Here is a 27,242-nt window from a genome sequence, read left to right as displayed (position 1 = left end):
CAATGCTTTAAGAGCACAGATCCCGGCCACCTAACCCAGACAGGAGGCCAAGCAAAAACCTGACATGTTGCAGGCCCCACAAGTCATTTTTGAATCTCTAAAAATGAAGTCACCTACCACTGTTTCTGTCCCATAGGAGAGTTCAATACATTTTATTTCTTCCCTTTCCTTCTTTCTTCAAACCTAATGATTGCATAAGCCAACACTAAAGCATTACAAAAGCTAAAAAACTCGTTAGTGACACAGGAGCGCAACAACTGTGTAAATCATATTTAAAAACAAAATACAGTGGACATATCTAGGCAGTGCTTTGTCTCGACTATACTTCAGTGGTGAAAACAGGCAGATTTCCCAGTCGGAACAAAGCAGGTTTAAGGACGCCCACAGCAATGAGGCTGAAAAAAAAACAGTGAGAAGCTGGAAGATAAATGAAATCGTGCTCAGAATTTCTTATTTTGCCTCAGAAAAATATATTGATCTTTTCGACCGCTTGGAAACTAAGTATGAAGGGGTGCTGTGGTAGAAGTCTTAATGGAAATCCTTTAGAGAAAGGAGATGAGTCAATACAGGAGCTAGGTCCAGAGGGGTCAGGGGATCCTCACAGAGAGGTGGTGCTGGAGGAAGGGGGTGGAGAAGGGACACTGCATGCCAAGAGCACGGTTCAGAACTTCTCCGGAGAGGAATCCATGTGCGAGGTAAAAGACTATGAGATGTGGCAGACCGTGAGATCGCTGCTGTCTCACCATGGCCAGAACACCCTGACACCAGGATGTATCTTCTGCCCTGGGAAATGTCTGATGCATGCATTTTACAGCGATGGTAGCAGCCCTCTAGGGTTTCAAAATGGGTTCTTAGAGGGTGAAAAACATTTTGGATTTTGCAATGGTTTCTCACTCTACGTGGCCACGTTCTATAAAAAGGTACACAGTATCTATAGTATATATATAAAGTATACGTATGGTATTAAAATTTCATGAGGCTGAAAGGCGCTTAGGAGAAGAACATCTAAAAGGCTCCTTAGTGGGACAATAATGAGAAAAAATCCCATCGAGAAACACTGGATTGAAGGAAAACACTAAGAGTAAAAATTATGGTTGGAGAACTGTGGACTGTAAATTGATAAAAATTGAGAAGAATCAGTTCTGGGAGCATGAGAGCATTATATGATTGAAAACCATTTTAAAAATTGATAGCAGACATCTCAATATCTACACCAAAATGCTTCTTAAAATGATAGAAAAGAAAGAACACTAGATATCTTTAAATCAAGGCTACTCTAGTATCCACAGCATAGATTTTGTTTTAAGAAATTCTTTAGGCCGGGTGGGATGCGGTGGCTCACGCCTGTAATCCCAGCACTTTGGGAGGCCAAGGCGAGTGGATCACGAGGTCAGGAGATCGAAACCATCCTGGCTAATACGATGAAACCCCGTCTCTATTAAAAATACAAAAAAAATAATAAAATTAGCTGGGCGTGGTGGCGGACACCTGTAGTCCCAGCTAATTGGGAGGCTGAGGCGGAGCTTGCAGTGAGCCGAGATCGCACCACTGCACTCCAGCCTGGGTGACAGAGTGAGACTCCATCAAAAAAAAAAAAAAAAAAGAAATTCTTTATTCACTGAATTCCTAGTTACCAAGCCCAAACATTCCGCTGTCTTTTAGAGATCAATAGCTAAAGTTCATGACAAGCCCAAATTTTACTTCATCACAAACTTCCATGTGGTCCTAGTAAAATAGCCTCCAAATTTTTTAAAATACCTGCTTAAAAGTCACACCCGTTAAGCATTGTTTTCTGATTCTATTCAGAGACCAAAGATTTTCACATAGACACGTGAGATGGGAAAAGTTCAAGCAAACTGAGATCCCACGCCCTGTCCAAATCGTTCATAAACTTGCAGGTGCTGCGAGGATTAGGTGATCCCAGATTCCAAAGAAACAATGTCTCCAGTGAGTATCTTCTACACAACCAACTTCAGGATACAATTTACAGTATTAGGGATATTGATCTTGTCACCATTATGCCCATGTCAGCATCCTGCAAACCAGATTACGTATTGCATCATAATATGTTTAAAGCTACTTCTCAACAGCAATAAAAATTAGCTGGCCTTCTTAAGTCCCAGTAAGCCCCAAGCTCCAAGGGGGCAGGACCCTGTTCTCTTTCCTCATCACTCTATCTCCAGTGCAACATCCTGGCCTTGGCAGTTGCTCAATAAATATCTGATGAATAAAAAAATAAAATAAAATAAAAGAATACAGTATCTTCAAGCAAGTTTAGCAATATTTGAAGACTTAGATTTTAATGTGAAAAATCTGACAGAATATAATATTTAGTTACATTAAAGTGTTTCAGAATAACTGAAAAACTAGAAATCATATTCTGGAAACTAGCCAAGTAATGTAAAAAGTGAAGTGCCTTGTAGCACATCAAGAGCATTCTGGAGGCCAGGCATAGTGGGTCATAATCCTAACACTTTGGCAGGTTGCAGCGGGAGGATTGCTTGTGTCCAGCAGTTCAAGACCAGCATGGGTAACACAGTGAGACCCCATGTCTAAAAACAAACAAACAAACAAACAAAATCTAGCCAGCTGTGGTGTTGTGCACCTGTAGTTCCAACTCCTTGGGAGGTTGAGGTGGGAGGATTGCTTGAGTCTGAGTGTTCAGGCTGCACTGAGCCGTGATTGTGCCACTTTACTCCAGCCTGGGCAACAGATCGAGACCCCATCAATTAAAGAAATAATTTTTTAAAAGAGCATCCTGAGTCAACATAGTCTTGATTGCTGTATTAGTCCATTCTCACGCTGCTATAAGGACATACCCAAGACCGGGTAATTTATCAAGGAGAGAGGTTTAATTGACTCACAATTCCAAAGGGTTGAGGGGGCCTCAGGAAACTTACAATTATGGCAGAAGGGGATTGCAAATATGTCTGTCTTCACATGGCAGCAGCAAGGTGACATGCAGAATGAAGTGGGGGAAAAGCCCCTTAAAAAGCCATCAGATCTTGTGAGAACTCACTCATTATTATGAGAACAGCATGTAGGTATCCACTCCCATGAGTCAATTACCTCCCACCGGGTCCCTCCCACCACACATGGCGAGTATGGGAATTACAGTTAAAGATGAGATTTGAATGGGGACACGGTCACACCACATAAATTGCCTATCATATTTTACATAGTGATACCTTGTAGGTACTCAATTGTAGATTTCCTAAGGTATACCTCAGGAATAGTGTATGCCAAATTCAGAAAAGCCCTTCTCCATCTTCCTCTTCCATTTTATGGCCTAAGGAATTTCTTTACTTCCTTTTCAATGCATATGCTCATAATTAAGTCAATGAGCATTTGCATTATTTTTTTTTTAATTGGAAACTAACAAGCTGGTTCTCTCTTATCTACTTCTAATAGAAAAATAACATTAATGGAAACAGAGCTGGGCATATCCATGGGAATCTGATTGAATGTGCTCATTTATTTCATGGTTCTTCAGGTGTACCACCCTATAATTTATTGTGAATGACAGTATTAATGGTGATTTCAATATAGATGTTCAAAATAAAAAGCCCTGGAGGGAAATAATATAAGGGTGGGTTTGTCAGTTTTCCTTTCTGCAATAAGAAAAATAAAAGTGGGATTGAGTATTCATTCATTCTGCTAGTATGTATTAAGAGCCCATCCCTCTGGGACAGATAGTGCTCTAGAAACTGGAAATTTACCTCTCCTCTCTCTCTCTCTCTCTCTCTCTATATATATATATATACATATACATATATATTTATAGTCATTGGTCCCATAGGGCTCATATTGTAGTGGGTGTTAACAGACAGTAAGTGAAAAAATACATATATATTTTGTCAGGCAGTGACAGATGCTATGAAGAAAAGGACAGCAGATTCAGAAGATGGTGAATGATGAAAGTGATGCATGCCACTTAGAGGAAGTGATCACAAAACGCAGCCTGATCAGATGGCATTTGAGGACAGCTCTAACAGAAGTGAAAAAGAAAGCTATATAGACTTCTGGAAAAAGATCGTTTCAAACAGATGCAACAGTAAGTGTAAAGGCTCTGAGGCAGAATGTTCTTGATATAGACAACAACAAAAAGAAAACAGCAGGAAGTTTTTCACTTGTAAGGTAAGTTTTGCCTGGATCTTCTTCTCTATCTATTTAAACCTTACTGGTCCTCTAAAGTATCTCTCAAGTGAAGTCCCTTAAAGGAGGAAATGCCTGGTATCTCTCCAAAAAGATTTGGCTTCTCCATCCTCTGATTCCCAAGAACAACTTGGCTCAGACAACTCTATTTTACAAGTTAACATATTTGTAGATTATAAACACACATCTAGGGTCAAGACTTTGCTACAAAATTTTTTTATCCCCTCCTGAACCTAGCTGCCTTATAATGATCTTGACCAAGATGCCTTGGAAGTCAATAACAGCATCCGTAATTGAGAGAGGCTTTGCAGAAAAGAGTCAGTGGGCATTACTTCTTGATAGCTTAGTCTGGTTTGGACTTGGAAAACATACAGTATGGCACCCTGACCCTGAGTCTTCCAAAAGACTTACTGGGTTAGTTACTTCTTTGCTGGAATGAGGATGGGTGGGCTACTCAGAGGTGGGGTTTGGGCCCGCTTTCTGTTCAGTAATGGCGATGTTAGTGGTGATGTTAATCTTGTTCTGTGCATGTGACTTGCTGGATTTAACTTTGGTTCATACTTTATTTTCTTTGGACTCCTATAGCTGATGGTGGATCAAGGGAAGGAGTCAGGCTGAGAGTATCAAATTTCTTTGTTTCTTCTGTCATCACTGGAAAATAAAGCATTCGTTTCTCACATATTTGAAAAAATTGCATACTTGCCAGAGCCACCAGGGCATTAATCTCTATCTCATTTTGCAAAGCCTATTTTAACTTTTTCACATAAACAGAACACTCGTCAAAATACCCAGGGAGTCTCCGTTAATTTACAAAATACATTTGACTTTCAAAAGAACTTCAGCCAGGCACGGTGGCCCACGCCTGTAATCCCAGCACTTTGGGAGGCCTAGGCGAGTGGATCACGAGGTCAGGAGTTCGACGCCAGCCTGGCCAACATGGTGAAACCCCGTCTCTACTAAAAATACAAAAATTAGCCGGGCATGGTGGCGGGCGCCTGTAGTCCCAGCTACTCAGGAGGCTGAGGCAGGAGAATCACTTCAACCCGGGAGGCGGAGGTTGCAGTGAGCCGAGATCGCGCCACTGCACTCCAGCTGACAGAGTGAGACTCCGTCTCCAAAAAAAAAAAAAAAGAAAAATAATTTCATCTTGTCCTCTAAACAGAACAGGTAGCCAAATTGAAAACCAAATGCCAGGGAGTAAAATAGTGGCCATATTTAAAACATACAGTTCACGGAACATAACAGGAACGTCTAACTGTCACTCATATGAAACTAACAACATTTTTTTTTTTCACATCAAGAGGCGCATTTTGAACCTTTCAAATCTTGACCCGGTCATTGGACACATAAATGCAGATGTCTGCCATCTAGTGGCAAAAATCAGTATTGGTAGTTAAATTTTTGTAAAAGAAAAAATAATTTTTTTTTAAAGAAAAATTTAATTTAAGCCCCACCTTTAAGAGGTGAGGGAACAGTGAGGCCTAAAGGAGGACTCAAGTCTAATTGGCCAAACTGTCCTACTCCATCCATCTCCTCTAATCTTGACACCGAGTAGAAGAAGCAGGCTTGTTTAGAAATTCCCTTACAAGTGCTAGTCCAGGTCCTGTGGATTTTCAGAAAGACATAAATCCCACAAAGGCAGCGTCTTGTCCTGCTTATTCATCTCTTCATCCCTAGCACTTAGAACCCTGCCTGACACAGTTCAGGAACTTTAAAAAACGTAACTAGCAAGTGAACTACCGGTAGAATGGTTGGAAACAGAAAAGATTGTGTGTGTGTCACCTGGCTCGAGGGTTTTGCTACCACAGGAATTTCTAAACTTCTAACGAACAGATTGATTATTAATTTTGTTTTCTTAACCTAATATACTACTATACATTAAATTCATGAAAAAGTATTAGTTGTATATGATTTTTAAAATTTACTCATTTATAGAAGACCTTTATAAAATGTCCCCTAACGGATGGGCAAAACCAACAATGTCCATTTTTTAGACTGTTCATGATAATCAAACTATTTTGCACATAGGCAGCAATTCCAGACTATGTTGTCTTTGCTTTTTATACATCCTGCTGTTTATATCAATAATACACATGATGTACTTGGTCAGAAATGTAACCCCTAAATATAGCATTATACCCGTGCAAAAATATAGTCTGTTTTTGATAGTCAGTTCCCTGATAGAACTCAAGAAACAAACAAAAAAAGTTAAGAACTGCATATATTTGAGATAACACTTTCTGTTTTTATAGTACCCTGTGAACATTGTTAACCATATTTCCCCTCCACAAAAAAAAAAACATATATATGTATATGTATATTTAGATACAGCAGGATACATTTAATGGAAGCAGTTTCATTTAATTTTCCAGCTGAGATCTGAGTTCTTGCTCCATTGTGTTTAAATTCCAGTAGGAAAGAGCACTCCACCCTTTGCGAAGCCTGAGAAACATCGAATATGACTCATCTTACCAGAGAGAATGACCTGAGATAGCGTACACCCCTTGCCAATCCATGATATTAATCTAACTCAGAAAAATAAATAAATGTTCCTTCTTTCTTTCTTTCTTTCTTTCTTTCTTTCTTTCTTTCTTTCTTTCTTTCTTTCTTTCTTTCTTTCTTTCTTTCTTTCTTTCTTTCTCTCTCTCTCTTTCTCTCTCTCTTTCTTTCTTTCTTTCTTTCTTTCTTTCTTTCTTTCTTTCTTTCTTTCTTTCTTTCTTTCTTTCTTTCTTTCTTTCTTTTTCTTTTCTTTTGAGACAGAGTCTGGCTCTGTGGCCCAGGCTGGAGTGCAGTGGTGTGATCTCGGCTCACTGCAAGCTCCGTTTCCCGGGTTCATGCCATTCTCCTGCCTCAGCCTCCCGAGTAGCTGGGACTACAGGCGCCCATCACCACGCCCGGCTAATTTTTTGTATTTTTGGTAGAGACGAGGTTTCCCTGTGTTAGCCAGGATGGTCTCGATCTCCTGACCTTGCAATCCACCCGCCTCGGCCTCCCAAAAGTGCTGGGATTACAAGTCTGAGCCACTGCGCCCAGTCTCTCTCTCTCTCTCTCTCTCTCTCTCTCTTTCTCTCCTTCTGAAATGGATCTTAAAATTTAGCAAGCAGAAGTACTATCTGAGGTACAGTATTTAGAATGCGGAATGACAGACCCTGTCCCCATTTTTATTCAGCTGGTCTGGTTTCAATCACCAAGGTCGAATCTTTAGCAGACATCCCATATGATTACGATGCATACAATCCTGGGCCACACACGATCACCCTTCCAAGTCCCTGTGATTGAAAGCTTTCCAGTGGTTACAAAGACCTTCAAGAGAGCTTGCTACTTGTGGCATCTGATGATCAACCAATAATGACTACTCGGAAAATACTTACCATTAGAAATTAGCTGGTGAAAGGAACCATAATTTCCAGGATGTCTGAAAGACTACACCTCTCAAAATGTGAAGGTCACCAGTGTAACCATTGTATCTACAAACACAATGGTCCAGGCAAGAGAAGTTCTGAATCCCAATGGGAGAAATTCTAGTATGTTCTGCATATCAGTCATCAGGAACTGCTTACTGTTTACTAATAGATAAACTATTTTGTCATTATCAAGGTACATTGAAGACTGCTAAAACTCATGTTTCTTTTTCTCCCCCAAAGGGAACAGTAACAAGGAACTCACTCAACAACAAATACTTAAAGAAAGTCTATTATGTGCCAAGCAGGCCCTTGGGATAGATCAGTGAATAAACATAAAAATCTCTGCCTGCACAGGGACCTAAAGCATCATTCCATTTAGTGAGCTTCTACAAGGTGTAAAGTCTACAAGGTGTATGGAGAAATAAATAATCGGTGGCTCCCAATGAGAAGCTTAAAATCTAAAGAAAAAGGAGAGTTATTTACATAATTTATTTGAATGCAGGTAAGTATGGTAAATGTCATAAGAGATGTGAGAATAACATACTAAAGGAGCGTGGGGATTGAAAAAGATGTACAGTCAGCCCTCTGTAACTGTGGCTTCCACATCTCTCAATTTAACTAATCTCGCATCAAAAATATTCCAGAAAAAAATCCACAAAGTTCCAAAGAGCAAAACTTGAATTTGCCTCGTGCTCAGTACTATGTTGAATCCACTCACATGAAGTGATGTGTAGGCACTGCATTAGGTATTATAAGTAATCTAGAGATGATTTAAATTACATGGGAGGATGGGCATAGGTTATATGTAAATACTGTGCTGTTTTATACAAGAGACTTGAGCATCCTGTGATTTTGGTATCCGATAGAAGTCCTGGAGCTAATGCCCATGGGATACTGAGGGATGACTATATTTTCCTGAGGAATTCAGGCCTCCTAATATTTTTAGGACAGCTACAGCCAAGCTAGGGAGAGGAAATTTCAGGAAGTGTGGTTTCTACAGAAACCTAGAGGCAGGACAATGGAGTCACATCCAAAGAACCACAAACAGGCTGATGTGGCTACAGTGACATGACAGAGAGGGGAAAAGGAGATGGAAGTAAAAGTTACCTGGAGGTAAAATTGTAGGTCTTGTTACAGAACAGTAAAATCCAAAAGAAAACTGAAATCAGGGGAACAAGTTAGAGGCTATTGGAGCCTTGTAAGGGGGAGATGATGGGAAAGACCTGGATCGAGGAGGTCATAGTGAGAACAGGTGGCAAGTAATTAATGTGATGCAGTTTAGGAAAATTCGATAGGACTTACGAGCTGCATGTAAAGAGCGAAGGTATCTTTGTAAACATTCAAAAGGATTCAAGTCTGAATCCTTGCTTCTCCTAGGAAGACTGTGATGCAATCAATGCATATAGGAAAAATAGGAAGAATGGCATATTTTGGAGAAAGGTGATGGGTTCCAATGTCCAAATCATACATTAGAGGTGTCTGATGGATATTCTTTGCAGGAATGTCCAACAGAGGGCCAGAAATGGATATGTAGCACTTGGGAGGAGGTTTCATGCTTGAGATCTGTTTCTACGAATACTTGGTGCCACAAATGCCATAAATGCAGCTGCAAATAACAAGAGTGAATAAAGAGGCCAGGTCATCTCCAGGCAGTGACTTAGCAGGAGTCTACATAGAAACTTAGACATGGACTCAGAAGATCCAGGCTTAGAGTTTTGCAGCTTTGGGTGTGGCATTCAACCTTTTCAGATTCCAGGATCCTCAAATACAAAATAAGAGGCCCCCATTAGATAATCTTAAAAATCCCTTCAAAGTCTGCCAGGCACAGTGGCTCACGCCTGTAATCCCAGCACTTTGGGAGGCCGAAGAGGGTGGATCACCTGAGGTCAAGAGATTGAGACCAACCTGGCCAACATGGTGAAACCCTGACTCTACTAAAAATACAAAAAAATTAGCTGGACGTGGTGGTGTGTGCCTGTAGTCCCAGCTACTCAGGAGGCTGAGGCAGGACAATTGCTTAAACCCAGGAGGTGGAGGTTGCAGTGAGCTGAGATCGCACCACTGCACTCCAGTCAGGCAACAGAGAGAGACTTCATCTCAAAAAAAAAAAAAAAAAAAAAAAAAAAAAAAAAAAAAAAAAAAAAAGAAAGAAAGAAAAGAAAAGAAAAAGAGAAAAAAAAAACAGAGGAAAAAAAGAGAGAGAAGAATTTTGGGATCAGGAGAAGACAAAATACGGAATGGTAACTTGAAAAGTTTCAAGGGTAAGAAAAAGTGTGCTTTAAGGAAAGTCAAGTCAAACGTGCCATAGTTACAGGAAAATATCTTCCAGAGAAACAGGAGGGAGAGTGCCAGCGTGGGAGGAAGAAGATCTGAGCGTGCAGTAGAAAGTGTTATGGGGCACAGATTTCTGTTTTTGATGAAGCTGGAGAGGGGCCACAGACTGTCTCACTTGCCACAGCCTTCAAACCCAGATACCAGTTTCTTTATTCAGCCTGGTTCGATGTTGTGGCCTCACCCTTCAGAATCGGTATTTCATCCGTAGATTAACATGGGCTAGGCCTGTCCCTAAGACTGTGGGAATGTTTCAGTCCCTCCCAGAATCAACTTTCTGATTTTCTTTTCAAGCCTAGACCCTTGGGTTGTTCTCTTTTTGCCTGGTTCCTGCTTCTGATGAGAAAGATATGCATGCATTTTATATAAAAGGCAACATGGTACAACCTGGATTCACTGAGCTTCTATGACATTATTAGCTGTTTAAACTGAGGAAAGTCCTCAATATGCTTCAGTTTCCTTTTATGTATATATATAAAAAAAAACAATTTCTATTTAAAGAGGGTTGTTGACTGCATGGTATTGGCATAAACACACACACACAGACCAATGGAATGGAATAAAGAGCCCAAAAATAAATCCTTGTATTTATGGTCAACTGATCCTCAACAAAGATGCCAAAAACACACAATGAAGAAAGGATACTCTTCAACAAATGCAGTTGGGAGGACTAGATATCCACATGCAGAAGAATGAAATTGGATCTTATCTCACACCAAATACAAAAATCATATCAAATTGGATTAAAGACTTAAATTTAAAACCCCAAACTCTGAAACCACCATAGGAAAACACTGGGAAAATGTTTAGAACATTAGTCTCAGCAAAGACCTTTTGGGTAAGATCTCAAAAGCACAGGCAACAAAAGCAAAACTAGACAAATGGGATTATATCAAGAGAAAACATTTCTGCATGGCAAAGGAAAAAATAAAGTAAAGAGGCAACCTAAAATATGGGAGAAAATATTTGCAAACTATCCATCTGACAAGAGATTAATAACCAGAGCATATAAGGAAGTCAAAAGATTCTAGAAAAAAAGAAAATAATCTGATTAAAAAATAGGCAAAAGATGTGAACAGAGATTTCTCAAAATAAAACATACAAATGGCCAAGAGGTATATACAAATAAAACTAGCGGCCGGGCACACTGGCTCATACCTGTAATCCCAACACTTTGGAAGGCCTAGGTGGGCGGATCACTTAAGGCCAGGAGTTTGAGACCAGCCTGGCCAACATGACGAAACCCCGTCTCTCATAATACAAAAATTAGCCGGGCATGGTGACAGGCACCTGTAATCCCAGCTACTTGGGAGGTTGAAGTAGGAGAATCACTTCAACCAGGAGACGGAGGTTGCAGTGAGCCAAGATCATGCCGTTGCTTTCCAGCCTGGTGACAGAGCGAGACTCCGTCTCAAAAAAGTAAAATAAAATAAAATACAAATAAATAAATAAAACTCCATAGGATCCAGCAATCCCAATACTGGGTATACATCCAAGGGAACTGAAATCAATATGTCAAAGAGATATCAGCACTCCCATATTCACTCCAGCACTATTCATAATAGCCAAAATATGGAACCAAACCATCGATCAACAGAAGAATGGAGAAAGAAAATGTGGTATATACACACAATAGATAACATTCACCCTTATAAAAGAAGAAAATTCTCCTTCTGCAATGAAATGGTTGGACTTGGAGGACATTGTGTTAAGTGAAATGAGTCAGGCACAGAAAGACAAATGCCGCATGTTCTCACTGACACGCAGAATCCCAAAAACTTACAGATGAAGAGTAGAATGGAGGTTCTCAACAGGGACAGGGAAAGGGTGATGGCTGGGGAGATGTTGATCAAAAGGTACAAAGTTTCAGTTAGGATGAATAAGTTTGAGAGATTTATTGTACAACACAATGACAACTATGGTTAATGGTAACGAACACTTGATAACTGTTAAGAGAATAGATCTTATAATGTTCTCACAGCAAAAATAAATAAATAAATAAATAAATAAATATAAAAAATCAGAGGTGATGGATATATTAATTAGTCTGATGTAATCATTTCACAAAGTACCACGATATCAAAGCATTACCCTGTATGCCATAAATATATATAAGGTTTAATTGTCAACTATACATGAAAAAAGAGGGCTGTTGATTCAATGAGATATTGTCTGAAAATCTGAAGCCTTATAATTCATTATTTAATATCATTCATTATAATTATCAACAGCCATCATCGTCATCATCATCGTTACCTGTTCTTTCTTCAGGATATCTTGCATTGGCTAATAGTTACTTTCTTTGACCCTGGTGGTTCCTGAGGTTTTCAGACCTTCAAAGAGACCTCGGTTCCAACATATTACTTTGTCTCTTTTAATCTGCTTTCAAAGTATTCACTTCCTTTTTCGTTACCTTAATATATGGGCTTTTTTTGTGGGTATAATTTTAGACTATACATTTCCCAATTATATCCTGCTTACTTTCCAAAGAGAATCCGAGAATGCTTATATTAAAACTGAAAGTTTAAAAAAATCCTAGAACAAAAGGGAAGTCATATACAGAAAAACCAAGCAACACTGGCCACTGAGATTGAATGTTATTTTTAGGTCTAAGTTTCCCAGCAGCCAATGCAAAAATGAAATTAAGATGGCTTAATTTTATTGTCAGATAATTGCTCTTATTATTCCAAAGGAGGTTCAATTTTCACTTGTATTAAACTGCAGAAAACACACAGTACCATATGGGAGAGACATATTAACTACACCAAGGAACAAAATTTTCAGGGGTTTGATAGAAGACGTAGAAATATTCTTTATATTGGCCGAGTATGGTGGCTCATGTCTATAATATTAGCACTTTTTGGGAGGCTGAGGGGGTCAGATCACTTGAGATCAAGAGTTTGAGACCAGCCTGATCAACATGGTGAAACTCCATTTCTACCAAAAATACAAAACTTAGCCAGGCATGGTGGTGCATGCCTGTAATCCCAGCTACCTGGGAGGTTGAAGCAGGAGAATTGCTTGAAACTGGGGAGGCGGAGGTTGCAGTGGGATAAGATCATGCCATTGCACTCCAGCCTAGGCAAAAGAGCAAAACTTGGTCTCAGAAAAAAAAAAAAAAAAAAAAAAAAAAAAGCTCTTTATATAATTTCACTAACCTTTTATTGTCTTACCTTCTACTTTTAAGTTTCTTCTCCATAAGATATAGTCTCCTTTGCTGACATCTCTAGGTTCCTCAAACGTACTCCTGTCCTCCCTCTACCCAGGAAAATGACCTTCCTGAGTTCCACAACAGAACTATCTTTTAAATGACAAATATGGTATCAGTAACAAACATTCATCATTATGAAGACTCATCTCTCCAAAATTCCAAAGGGAATATTGATGTTTACTTCTCAAAAAATTTTCTGGTCAACAAACGCTTTATTGTTTGCCTCCAATTACTAACACTAGCCCCCATGACATTTTCCTTTGGTTTTTCACATGGCTTCTTCCTAAATTGTAGCTTTATTAAATACATTAAAATTTTTGGCATATCTTTTACAACATTTTCTATGTATGTAGAACACACACAGCCCCCATGACATTCTAACACACAGCCCCCATGACATTTTCCTTTGGTTTTTCACACGGCTTCTTCCTAAATTGTAGCTTTATTAAATACACTAAAATTTTTGGTATATCTTTTACAACATTTTCTCTCTATTTAGAAATACATATTTTTATATGTTTTTTATATAAAAAAATATATATATATTTTAAAACGGAGTCTCGCTCTGTTGCCCAGGTTGGAGTGCAGTGGCATGATCTCAGCTCACTGCAACCTCCGCCTCCCGGGTTCAAGCGATTCTCCTGCCTCAGCCTCGGAGTAGCTGGGACTACACACACGTGCCAGCTCACCTGGCTAATTTTTTTGTATTTTTAGGAGAGACGGGGTTTCACCATGTTAGCCAGGATGGTCTTGATCTCCTGACCTCGTGATCTGCCCATCTCAGCCCCCCAAAGTGCTGGGATTACAGGCATGAGCCACCACATCTGGCCACAACATTTTCTATATTTTTATTTCAAATTTATATTCATTAACGGAATAAAAAGTAATATACCTACACATATGTGTTAGATGATAGATACGTATACATTCAGAATTTGAAATGAGTCATCTATTCTTTATGGTGCTAAAGAATTTGAAAACTTACATTTCAGTATAAAATTCAGCAATCTGAGAGTGCATGTCATCAAACATGATAAATTTAACTTGGCATCAAAGATCAATGATTACTACCTCACCAGCAGTTCATCATCACTCAACATTAGCCTAAAGACGTAAGTATAGCTTGGAACTTCCGGGGTAGTATTTGTGTCTTACTGTTACAAATCCAAAGTCTAGCATAATCTGAGGAGCAGAGAGAGAAATTGCTGAATAAAGACATACTTAAGTGATCAGAAATTCAAAGGAAACATATTTCTACATTGCTAGGCCATTTTAAGCAGATTGATTTTTATGCAATTAAATCAGTCAATCTTCTGGAATAAGTTGCAGATTTTAAGAAGAGGGAGATAGATTTACATTTAAAGTCAAGTTGCCAGGGTCTATTATTATCTCAGTTTTGTATAGAGTAAATGTTAGAATATGTATAGAAAAATATCAGCGGCAACCTGTAGTGGCATCAAACTGTTAACCATAGTTGCCTTTGGGGGCATTGAGTTATGGTGGACTTTTACTTTTGATATATATTTCCATAATGTTTGAATTTTTGTATCACATATATTACTTTTATAAGGAGACAAACAAAAACATTATATTTACTTTTTTTGAGACAGGATCTCGCTCTGTTGCCCAGGCTGGAGTGTGGTGGCACCATCACAGCTCACTGCTGCTTTGAACCCACGGGCTCAAGGGATCCTCCTTGCCTCAGCCTCCCAAGTAGCTGAGACTACAGGCAGGTGCACCACCAAACTCAGCTGATTCTTAATAATTTTTATAGAGATGTGTTCTTGCTAAGTTGCCCCGGTTGGTCTTGAACTTCTGGCCTCAAACAATCCTCTCACCTCAGCCTTCCAAAGTGAGCCACTGTGCCTATTTACATATTTTATATATGAATGTGAATATTAAGCATTTATGAAGAAGACTCTGCACTAGATACTTGAAGGCTGTCTAAGACCAACAAAGAGCATCTTTCAAGGAGTTCACAGTTTGCTATTTGAAACAATGTATGACACACACACACCTTAAAACCAAGAGTGAATGGAATCAGGGATAAAAGTGAGATTCTGATAGAGTAACAGAAGATGAATTCATTTTAAGTGGTCCTGGGCAAGTTGCTAAAATTTGAACCCCTGATGATGTGGCAGAAAGGGCATCCCACACAACAAGAGAACGTGGCAGAGGATGAGGATACCTGCAACAGCAAGTACCAGGGTAAAGTGAAGGGCAACCTTGAGACTTGAGACTGAACTCAAAATGCAAACCCAAGCCGTGAAATAGGGTGAAGCTGATGAGAGACGTTTAGTCTTTATTCAACAGGTAATGGAAGGGGATGTCAAAGAAGGTGTTTGAGGGTGGGAGAAAGATGATCACATTTGGTCTTCAATAAGAGTAATCTGTACAAAATGGATCAGAGGCAATAATATGGTCAATGAGATAATCTGGGAAGCTCAGAGACTAAGAAAAGATATAAAGCTATAACATAAAGCCTTTGTTCTCAGTGTGGTCCGAGCACAGAGGAGCAGTATCTGCATCGCCTGAAGGCTGGTTAGAAATGCAGATTCTCAGGCCCCAACCCAGACCTCATGGATCAGAGTCTGCATTTTATCAAGATCCCTATGTGATCTGAATGCACATTAAAGTTGCAGAAATGATGAATTAAGATATTGACAGCAGGAGGAGAAAGTAGCCAAGAAGGTTGAGATCTTACTTGGTTGAATCATTAGAATTTGGTACCTAGCTACATGTGGGAGGTGAGGGAAGAGAATAAATCAAGATTACTTGATTTATTCATAGCGTTTGAGCTGTAGGATGGTCATGCTATTCATAGAAATAGGAACCTCAGGAGGGGAACAGGATGAGGAAGAAGGAGGTGAAGGCTGTGCTATCCAGCAAGCACATGGAAATCTCCTTACTGAAGCCAAGTGAGGCTTGGAGATGAGCAAATGACTGTGACCCACATGGAAAGGGTATTGGAAACCATGAAGACAGAGGCAGGTATGAGAGGAAAGGCAGGGGAAGAGTATGGGAGTCAACCAGGGAGAAACTGCTGGAGAGCTCTACACTCTGCAGAAGATGGGGGTGGGGAACAGGAAGGACAGAAAAGAACCAAAGGAGAGAAGAGAGCTAGGGAGGTATAATTCTCTGAAAATTAAGGGATTTTAAAGGTGTTGCTAAGAGATCAACCAGGACGGACAAGGAAGGGCTACCCGTTTTTTTTTTTTTTTTTTTTTTTTTTTTTTTTTTTTTTTTTTTTTTTGAGATGGAGTCTCGCTCTGTCGTCCAGGCTGGAGTGCAGTGGCCCGATCTCAGCTCACTGCCAGCTCCGCCTCCTGGGTTCACGCTATTCTCCTGCCTCAGCCTCCGGAGTAGCTGGGACTACAGGCGCCCACCACCTCGCCCGGCTAGTGTTTTTGTATTTTTTAGTAGAGACGGGGTTTCACCGTGTTAGCCAGGATGGTCTCGATCTCCTGACCTCGTGATCCACCCATCTCGGCCTCCCAAAGTGCTGGGATTACAAGCTTGAGCCACCGCGCCCGGCCTACCCGTTTTATGACTAAGAGGTTACAGGTGACTTTGGAAAAGTCATTGCTATAAACCTCATGAAGGTGGATGAGAGGAGTCAAAAGATTTAAAGTCAGAAGATAGTGAGATTAGGGTAGTGTGATTGCTGTTCAGTGAGTGTAACTGAAAAGGTTAAGAAAGATCATGAAAATTTAGAAGCGGCACATAGGACCTGGTTGAAATAACTTTAAACTTTTCAACTTTAAAGATTTTCTTATGGAAGAAAGATCAGAAGTGTTCTCGTTATAATTCTCAGAATTATTAAGAAGGCAAACAAGCTCAATGAGAATTAGATTTTTGGCTCAATATGAAGAGGACCTGCGTCTCACTGCTCTGTGAAAATGGAATGACCCTCTGGTTAGTGTTAATTTCTCAGACACACAGACTGCACAGTGTAACACAACAGAGAGGTCCAAAGCCAAAAGTTGCTCATTAATGACATCTGCAATGGTCTGAATGGTGGTCCCTCCAAAAGATGTGCCCACCTCCTAATCCCCAGGTTCTGTGATTACCTTGTATGACAAAAGATGTGATGAAGTTAAGGTTCTTGAAAGGAGGAGCTTATCCTAGATTTTCTGGGTGGGCCTTCACTGCAATCACACATATCCTTATAAGACAGGCATATACAGGAGGAGACAATGAAAGAGGTGGAAGAGCCAACGTGACCACAGAAGCAGAGATTGGAATGATGTGCTCACAAGTCAACGAATGCAGATAGCCACCAGGAGCTGAAGGAAGAAAGGAAGGATTCTCCCCTAGGGTCTTTAGAGGAAGTGCAGTCTTGCCAACACCCTGATTTCAGACTTCTGGCTTCCAGAATTGTGAAAGAATAAACTTCTGTTTTAAAACCTAAGAAATTCATGCAACATCTATCATCCCCTTCCAACCCTGATTTGTTTAGCTACACTCACATTGATCATATGCTCCTGAAAACCAGAGCCCTTGACTTAGTGTGTATCCAAAACAGAACGTCCATGGTACCTGGCACATTAGATGATACTGACATGAAAGATGTGATAACAGATGTATATACAACTCCTATGTAAATGAACATAGGTGGATTAGATACAAAGAGATAGATAATTGATAGGTAGATAGATGGAGTGATTGAGTCATTTACTCATTCTACTCAAGCATGTATTTATTATATATTTACTTATATACTCTCATGAAGGTAACTTCTTTGGAGAGAATCAAAATAAATACTACCTGGGTTATCCTTGAGCATCAAATTTTATATTAAAAATGGTAAGTGCCACTAGTATTCAGAGTAGAGGGAAGTGACTTGTAGCTGTTTAGTCAGAAGGATTTTCAGTTTCTAAATTCAAATGAATGGGGGGATTTAAAATAATTAATCACAGGGAAAACAGAATGATAGCTGCACTCAAGGAAATCTGGAAGAATTTGGCTGGTCCTTGTGTGATGGGAAGGATCTGGGGTGAGGAGAGAAGAAGGGAGGACTCCATATAAAGAAACATCATGGCCATTCCAGATTCCCATCATCTCTCCCTTCACACAAGCTACTGCATGTGGCATGTGTTATTGGGCATGTGAGAAAGCACAGGAAACATGGCAGGAGGATCATCATGTCTATTTCAAGCATGAGAACTTCTTTTCAATGTAAATCGTTTGAGAGACCTCCCACAACAGAAGTTGTGCTTTTAGACTATTTTGCACTAAGAAATTGAAAAATCACAAAAAAGACTGTGTTCAATAACATTTTTAAATGACTATGCATATATATTTAAATGTAATCATCAAAAATATTGTCAATATGAAGCCAAAAACCCAGTAATATTTAATATTTATATGGATTCTTCTTTCTTTGCTCTGTTGAAGAGATGGGGTCTTGCTATGTTGTCCAGGCTGCAGTACAGTGGCTATCCACAGGTTCAATCATAGTGCATTATAACCTTGAACTCCTGGCCTCGAGTGATCTTCCTGCCTCAGCCTCCTGAGTACCTGGGACTACAGGTGTATGCCACCATGCTCAGCCAAAATTTATGTGGATTCTGAGTCTATAAAATACCACTGGATTAGGGTTCAATGAAAGTGAGAGCTAGCTCAATGGAATGCCAAATGGCTGTGGGCAAGAATTGGCTTGTATGTATTAATAGTTAACAGTAACCAGGTTACTCTCCAGTCTGGATCCCAAGGGCAATTCTAGTGGGAGAAATATACTCCAAAGTGACAAGTCTTACAAAATGTAGACAAAGGCTATTAGCACCTCCTTTTTCCTACAGTTTAGTGACAGAATATTTTTTATGTATCTACGTCTATAGCCATAGCTACCTGTTATAAATTAGAAGGCTTCAGTAGAAATCAAACACTGCATGTTCTCACTCATAGGTGGGAATTGAACATTGAAAACACTTGGACACAGGAAGGGGAACATCACATACTGGGGCCTGTTGTGGGGTGGGGGGGGAGAGGGGAGGGATAGCATTAGGAGATATACCTAATGTAAACGACGAGTTAATGGGTGCAGTATGCCAACATGGCACATCTATACATATATAACAAACCTGCACGTTGGGCACATGTACCCTAGAACTTAAAGTATAAGAATAAATATATATAAGAACATCAAAAAACACTTCTCAGCCATAAATGCAAGGAAGTACACACTTGGTAGCCCCTCTCTCTGGGGACTCTCTCCAAAACAGTCGGAAAGTATTTTACCTTGGTTTAGACTCACCTGAATTCTATCTGAACAGCAGTAGTTGGCGGATATCCTGCCTGAACCAGGATGTCTATATTAGCACCACTTCCTGTGCTAGAGGTGACAGAAGGTAGATGATGTCTTGGCTCAGCTGACATGCCAAATTTCAAGGGAACAGTGGGGACAGGAAGCAGGCTAGGGCTGGGCTAGAACAAATGACCTAATGAAGGATTAATTCTGCAGTGGATAGTCAGCCACTCAAATTACATTGCTTGGGAGAGGTGTGGAGAACTGAGATTTGATCTTGCCAACAATGACAGACAAGGAGAATTTATTTGTCAAGTGGAACTGGGCAGTACAAGTCTCAGATGGAAATAATGTGCCATCGGAGAGGAGCTGTGCCTTAGGTCCAAGGGTTTGTCACATTGAGATTGAATCAGAGACAGAATAGAAAGAAAGGGGTCTTGCTCCTGGAGAGAAGTTCTTGGCAAGGTGAGGCTGACTGTCAAGGTCATAGTTAAAATTTTCCCAAGTCAGACATTAAATCCAGTACTAAAAGTGAAAATTGAAAACTCCATAAAATCCTAGTCCTATGAAATGGTAAATATGACAGGAGTTAGAGAAACTGAGGTGAGGGGGGCATGGGAATTGCTAGAGCTCACTAGAGTTACGACAGACTCTGCACGGGTTGTAGAATCAGAAGGGCCAGTCTCCCAAGTCCCATGCAGAGCAGGCTTGGAAAGGGAAGGTCTCAAAGCCCACAATGCATCTGCCAGCTACTGTTTGTCAAATTGTTTTTTGTTTTTAATTTTTGGCCACCATCGTTTTTCTCAAAGTGTTCATATTCCGGTTGGTTTCAGGATGAACTGGCACAATTGGTGAGAAGCTGGCAGGGGCTCAGAATATTCCTTCTGTTGACTTCCTGTCATCACTACTGAACCCTGGGTCTGTGTCAATGTGACAAGCTGCAGCTGCTGCCTCAGCAGAGGAAGCTAAGAAGGTACATGTCGGCCAGAGTCCTTGGCCTTCAGGAGGGGATGAGCGGGAAGTTCCAACAGGTGGGAGAATGCAGATCGCCAGCCTAAATGGGAGAGCCTGCCAGAGGCTAGGAGAATCTGCAAGCTGCCAAAACTTCTGGATAGAAAACAACACATAAGCTAAAAACTGAGCCAGAGGGCCACTACATACTGGCACTCAGTGCTGTCCATCATGGGGTACTGAGTGGACTCTGGGTTCCAATCAAGCACTGCATTTCAGAGTTTGTTCAGAAAGCACATCCACACGCATTGGATCCTCAAAACCAATCCATGGTATGGACAGGGCAACTGCTATGGTCTCCAAGTGTACAGTGGGGAATGAAATGCTTGAGGCCACACAGTTATCATATAAGCCACACTATGGCTTAATGTTTTCAATTGCTTCACCAAACCAAAATTACTATTATGATGATGATTATTTAGAGACAGAGTCTCAGTCTGTCATACAGGCTGGAAAGCAGTGGCATGATCCTAACTCACTGCATCCTCGAACTTCTGCATTCAAGCTATCTTCCCACTGCATCCTCCTTAGTAGCTAGGAATACAGGTGCATGCCACCATGCCTGGCTAAGTTTTTACTTTTTTTGTAGAGATAGGGTCTGGCTATGTTACCCAGGCTGATCTTTAATTCCTTGCCTCATGTAATCCTCCTGCCTTGGCCTCCCAAAGTACTGCCATTACTGGCACGAGCCACTGTGCCCAGACCAAAATTATTTTTATTTCTTGAGTTGAAGACAACACTAATGGAGATCTATACTCTCTGGGGCATAAGGGAACTGCTAAGGGAAGGTAGCAGGCTAACAGAACTCTCCAGGTGCTAGGTTCACTAATGAAAAGGGAAGCCTTTCATGAGGCAGAGAATTGCTTGAACCCGGGAGGCGGAGGTTGCAGTGAGCCAAAATCACGCCACTGCACTCTAGCCTGGGCAACAGAGTGAGGCTCCGTTTCAAAAGAAAAAAAAAAAAAAAAAAGGAAAAAGAAAAAGAACGGGGGGGAGGTCTTTCATACCTGCACATCCTCTCTGTAGAGAGCGGGCAGAGGCAGCAATGTAGTGATGAGTGATTTGAAGAAAGAGTCTGCTTAGTATTTGATCTGAACAAAGATATGTTACCTAATGGAGAAGATAGGGCCTTTCAGATCCCAGAAACAAACTTCCAATTTGACTGATTTTGCCTCCTGTCATATACATCAGATTATCTCTTCATAAAATCAAAACTTTCCATTGATGTTAAAATTTTATTCCAAAGTTCTGAAAAGCTAGTAATTTTTCAGAACAGGGCTTCTGCTGGACTTGCTGAACTTTATAGATGAAAATATATTGCATCTAGGAAAACACTATATTCAACAATTAAGCATCAAGGCACATTTTATTATGCCGATTAAGTTTCAAAAGTAAACATGGTAGAGGGATTTGATTAAAATTTTATTAGGCTCATAGATACCTTTTACAATAGTCTTATGTAAGGAGGATACATTTTAAATTCACAAACATAAAAGACGACATCTCTAGTTACTCACTGATCCTCCGAGATGACAGTGAGAATAATGCTAATAGTCATCATATGATATAAAATCAGGTTCCATAAGTGAAGGACAGACACATGTCTCTGCATACTGATCAGAGTCTCCATCTTCATGTGATTCACGGTTCATTCATCTCTTATCTAAAGTGCCACTACACCACAGCTGTTCTCAGTATAAACTTCCCGGCACTGCAAACAAGACCCAATTTCTTAATAGTCACACTGGAATCGTCCAGGCCATTTAGCAGTAAGCAATGTTAACAAAGTTATTAGGCAAGAACAATATGTTGGCTGGGAAAATGACAGAGATTTTAACTAAAAATCTGAAAAAAAGAATTACTTTATAATTTACAAATACATGAGGCAACTTTGCTTCTAACCGTATCATTTAACTTTCTGTCTATTCAATTTACAAGTGTGAATCTAAGAAATTCTATTTCTGCCAATTTCACATTTTTTCTATGCTCACTTTCAACAGGTTGCCTGCAATTATAGGCTAAAATATCATTAAAAGAACTTCATATTTTAAATACTCTAATTTAAAATAACACATTTTCTTTGTTAAGAAAATAAATCATTTGTCTTTATAAGGAAAAACTGAGAAGGTACACTCTAAAGAACTTTTACACATTCCTAAGTAATCTGCAAAAGTAAATAATACTTTGAAGTGACATTTTACTTTCCCCTACCCCAGAATAAAAATAGGGTACTGAATATTCATCACAGATTTCTCTAAATTTTGAAGCAAAGTTTCCTAAATAAGCTTAAATGTAGGTTTAATACAGAACTACTCATTATAACACTTGTTCTTACTTTAAAACTTGACCAATTCCACACTTGCTCCTTTTCCCAAATTACACTTTTCTCTTACAATAATTTTCCACACAGAAAATTTATAAAGATTTTTCAAAGTCTACTTTTTATCTCATTTTCTTTTTCAACTATCGAGTTCATTTGAATAATGACCCAACGCTATTTAAAAAACAATATCTCGACACTGCTATTTTCATGCTACATTCAATCTCATAATACCCCCCAACCTAGAGAAACATTCTAAATCAGACCGGCAATGTCATTATTTTTAAATTAGTATTAAAGCAAATGTTATATTTCCATATGGAAACCACTACAAAAATAATGTGCTTTCTAGCCCAACAATAGCTAATTATGTATTAAGCTAATTGAGACAAACCATGTAAACAAAATCTAAAAATAGACTACTCGGCAGTCGAAGCTATGATGTAAACCACGTTTCTGTGGCATGTTGGAATGCACACTGAAGAAGCAGGCATGTTCCTTGCACATGTAAACTTCGGAATATCAGCTCTTATAACAAGAGGGTGCACCCAACACCTCATTTATCCCACAATATTTGGAACAGAAATACCTTAGTCTTTTGTTAACCTAGTACCACTACAATACTGCCTGTATGCAGGTATCTGCTCTAGGCCTAGCTTTCCCCTTTCTGAACTATAGGTTCTTATACATAGTCTCTCTTAAGTAAATACATGGGCATTGTTTTAAACACAGGAAATAATGATGAATGGTTCATGCAATATAACGATCTCACGATATGAAATTATCTGGACTATATAATCACTGCACCCAGTTAAAAATTATTTTTCAAATAGTAACCTACAAAGGTCAAAATGGGGGGAGGGGACAGGTTATCTGTCTTGGAACTCAGAGAGCAAGAGAGAGAGGAAAAGTCTGTGCAAAGCATACTGTGAAATAACCAGTGTTCTTAACCACACATCGCTTTGATAAATACATTTCTGTCCTGAAGAGGGCCGTCCTTTCACATTGCAAACACGGACACGGGCAGGGATCGAGGGGACATATCCTTGCAGCCTTTGGACAGGTTCCAGTAACACTTGCAGACAAATGAAGGTTTGCATTCTTGAAATCTGTCCATATGGATACAGTTCCCGAATCTCTGCTGCCTCTACCACTTCCAAATGCGTGCAAGGAGAGTCGGACACACGCACAAGCATGCAGAACAGGATCTCAATTCCAACACGCACACCGCGAAGTAGACAAGTGAATTCTGCTGCTGGAGTCAACTGTCCACCCTCCCCCGCCGTTTAAACACACGCAGAAATTAACCTCGCTGTTAGGAGGCAATTCTGAGAAAGTGTTCCAAAGAGGAGAAACGGTGCAGTCCAGCGGCCGCTGCCTTGCCAGTGTGGACTCTCCCCGGGTCAGTAAAGATGCGCACTAGGCTAGGTGCCTTCTCCCAAGTGTTACTCGAAGTGCCAAATTTGCCTTTTCGCCCCCTGAAATGCAATTCGAACTTGTGGCCCCACTGCGAGGTTGGCGAGTGCCAGCTTTAGCCTTCTTAGAAAGAAATGACAGGAAACCAAATGGGGAGATGGGAGACAAACGCTCTACACACGAGTGTGCTCACAAACACCCCGAGCCCAGTAGCTCCTCGCGCTCCGGCACTTTGGAACCTCAGATCCGGCACCGGGGAAGAGAGAACCGAAGCGAGGGAGAGTGGGGTGGGGCGTCCCTGGCTCTCTCCTGGCCACCTCTCGCATGATTCCCGTCCCTTTCGGGGCACTTGGGTGCCACCGGGCATTCCCCACCCTCAGTCCCAGAACTCCAACTCCGCACCAGATCGCGCTGTCAGAATTCAAGTGCCCCCATCTTCCCCAAATCAACAGCCTCTCTCGTCCCTCCCCAGTTCCATCTTTGAACTCCAAACACAAGACCTCTCCTACCCGCGCCGAAAACTTTTTCCTCTTTTCGCAACGAGATAAGGCAAGAAACCAGGTCAGCCGCTACCACCACCCGCTCTGCCCAGCGCCTGGGTGGCGGGCGCCGTCCCTACCTGGCAGCTGCGCTCCAGGTGGCTGTCCCACGCCGGTCTCCGCGCCTGCCCGGTGCGCGGGTGGCGTCCGCTCCACGGTCCCTTCGTCTCCTCCGGCTCAGCGTTCAGGTAGCGACTGTCCTTAGGATCGCGTGCCCCTGCCAGGAGCTGCCCTTCGGTTCATTGCCCGTCTTCCCAGAAGCGCTGCTGCCGCCCCGGCGGACTGACGAGGAGCCTGGGGATCCGCGAAGGCACCGATGGCACCGCGGTGTGCGCTCCGGGGTCTGAGAGCGCTCCGCCCGCGGGCAGCTGTGGCCGCGCGTCACATGCCGCCTCCGGGCAGCGGCCGCGGCACCTGCCCAAGCGGCAGCGCTCCCGGCTCGGCAGTGCCGCCCCCGCGCCCTGGGCTCCCCTGCACGCTCCGGCCCTTTCTGTTCACGCCCTTTTCCCTCTGTCTCCCGCCTCACTTTTTCTCTTTTTTCCGTCTCCCTCTTTATCGTTTATTCCCTTTCTCCAAAAGCAGATAGAAGGGGCTCCAAGGGGGAGGAGGGTCTTTTCCTTCCCACGAACTCTTCCTCTGCCTGGTGGTGGCGGTCGTGGCTACTGCTGGCCGCTCCTCCTCTCCTTCCTCCTCGCGTTCCTCCTGCTCCTCCTCCTCCCCGGACTGCGAGAGCTGGTGTAATGCACAGGCTGCCTGCTTGAGACCCAAACCTGCTCGGCTTCTGAGCATGCTCAGTTGCCCTGCTGGCGCCTAGTTCCACTCCCGCGTGCCCGCTGGGCTCCGCGTTCTCCGCCTGGCAGGGGGCGAGGAGATCCCAGGGTACTCCTGGGGTGGGTTGACTGAAAGCGGGACCCCAAGCAGGAGAGAGGAGGGCCTCACCCACCCAGCATGGCCTCACCTGTTCCCAAATTGTGCCTCCCGCGGCGCTTCAAGGATAGATTTTGCCGGTCAGTGAGTGGTGGTGTGTTCGCTTTTGAATTGGTTTCCCTGGACTCCTTAGAAGGACCGGAAGGAATTCTATTCCTTGGGCACAACTTATCGATGAATGAACTTCAGCTCAGTTACAATATACGAGTCCGTAGCAAGCCTTTCTCTAGGGAACAGTCTGATGAATCTACTTTTTGACATTTAGTGAGTCTCTTTCTGCAGAGCAGTGTAGTAGAGGACAACTTGACTTTTCCCTCCCTGGACAGTTACATCTTGGGAGAAAATGAGACAAGCATCCATGAAGAAGACACTGACGTGCATGCGCACGCGCATACACATACACACACACACTTGTTTAAATCAGAAAATAAAATGAAAGGTATAATCTTGCTAGCCAGGCTTTTAAAGCTCAAGAGGAGTGAAAATGTAAGACACACACACACACATACACTCACACTCACATACACACACACAGAGAGAGAGAGAGAGAGAGAGAGAGAGAGAGAGAGAGAGAGAGAGAGAGAGAGAGAGAGAATAGGTTATTATGTAGTACTGCCAGCTAACTATATAAGGAAAAAGTGGAGAGATACCAAAGTTGCAAAGATCCCAATGAGGCTGTCCCACAGCACTGTAGAGGTTTTGTTTAAAAAGCATGTAAGGAAAAATGACAGGGGAATCTCACAAGAAAGGAAAAGCATAACAATGACAACTGAAAAAGAAGAAAATAATGAAAAGGAAGGAAGGAGGAAGATAGAAAAAAAAGCAAGAAATTGAGGCATAGTATGAAGTGAAATATTTAACAATATTAAAGGCAGCAAGTGATTTTAATTCTATTTGGAACAAGAAGATAAATAGGAAAAAGACAGAGCTCTTTGAAAAATTAAGTAATGTTAAGAGATTAGAGAAACACCAGTATACTAATTCTTTTATGAATCTATATTCTCCTCTAGGTAGAACAATCTTTAGGAGAGAAGCGACTAAACTTTGTGTAGAGAGGATTGAGATCATGATGGGAAAATAGCTAGTGAGAAAGCATGTGGCTATTTAAATTAATTTAAATATCCAGGTTTAGGTAAATTGCATCCAGGATACTAGAATAGTAATAATAATATCAATATTGTAGCAATTTTATTGGGATACCTATCAGAAGAAAATGTAACAGTTGCCTTCAGATATTTCTTTAATCTTTAAAACAATCAAACAAGTGTTTTACCCATTTACTAAAGAAGAAAGGAATTCAAAGGAATAATTTAATTGTCCATTATATAACTAGTAAGAGGAACATAAATTCAGATTTAATATATTTCCCATTACATAGAATTGTTATTTGCCTGTGGGAACAGGAGTAGCTTTGATAATATTTGATAATATTGATTCGTAAAGAACAGACAAAGACCAAAAGAATGGACAATTAGTGATTATGTGGTTTTCAGAAAAAGACAAAAGTTATTAATTTTTAATGAAAATATTCTGGTATATATACAATGGTTAAGTTTGAGACTGGCCTCTGGCAATGTTCTGGAGAAGATCCTGAAATAAATCATTTGTGACTAGTGAGAAAAGAAAAGGAAGCAGCTACAATTTAGTAAAATAAATCATACCAGATTAAATTCATTTCCAC

The 27,242-nt window shown here is 40.9% G+C and overlaps 1 protein-coding gene across 1 annotated transcript in view; it reads right to left on the bottom strand.

Moving 5' to 3' along the window:
• CHRM3 (cholinergic receptor muscarinic 3) overlaps positions 1-25,370 on the bottom strand; it is a 505,898-nt gene extending 480,528 nt beyond the window's left edge. The window contains exon 1 of the mRNA XM_030937128.1: positions 24,715-25,370. The gene's annotated coding sequence lies outside the window, so the exon portion shown is untranslated. The remainder of the gene's footprint in view (positions 1-24,714) is intronic.
• Between the last annotated feature and the right edge of the window lie 1,872 nt (positions 25,371-27,242).

The sequence above is a fragment of the Rhinopithecus roxellana genome, chromosome 8 (genome assembly GCF_007565055.1).
Source record: "Rhinopithecus roxellana isolate Shanxi Qingling chromosome 8, ASM756505v1, whole genome shotgun sequence".
In the NCBI taxonomy this organism is placed as follows: Eukaryota; Metazoa; Chordata; class Mammalia; order Primates; family Cercopithecidae; genus Rhinopithecus; species Rhinopithecus roxellana.
The sequence above is the reverse complement of the archived record's forward strand: the minus strand, read 5'-3'. Positions and strand labels throughout refer to the sequence as shown.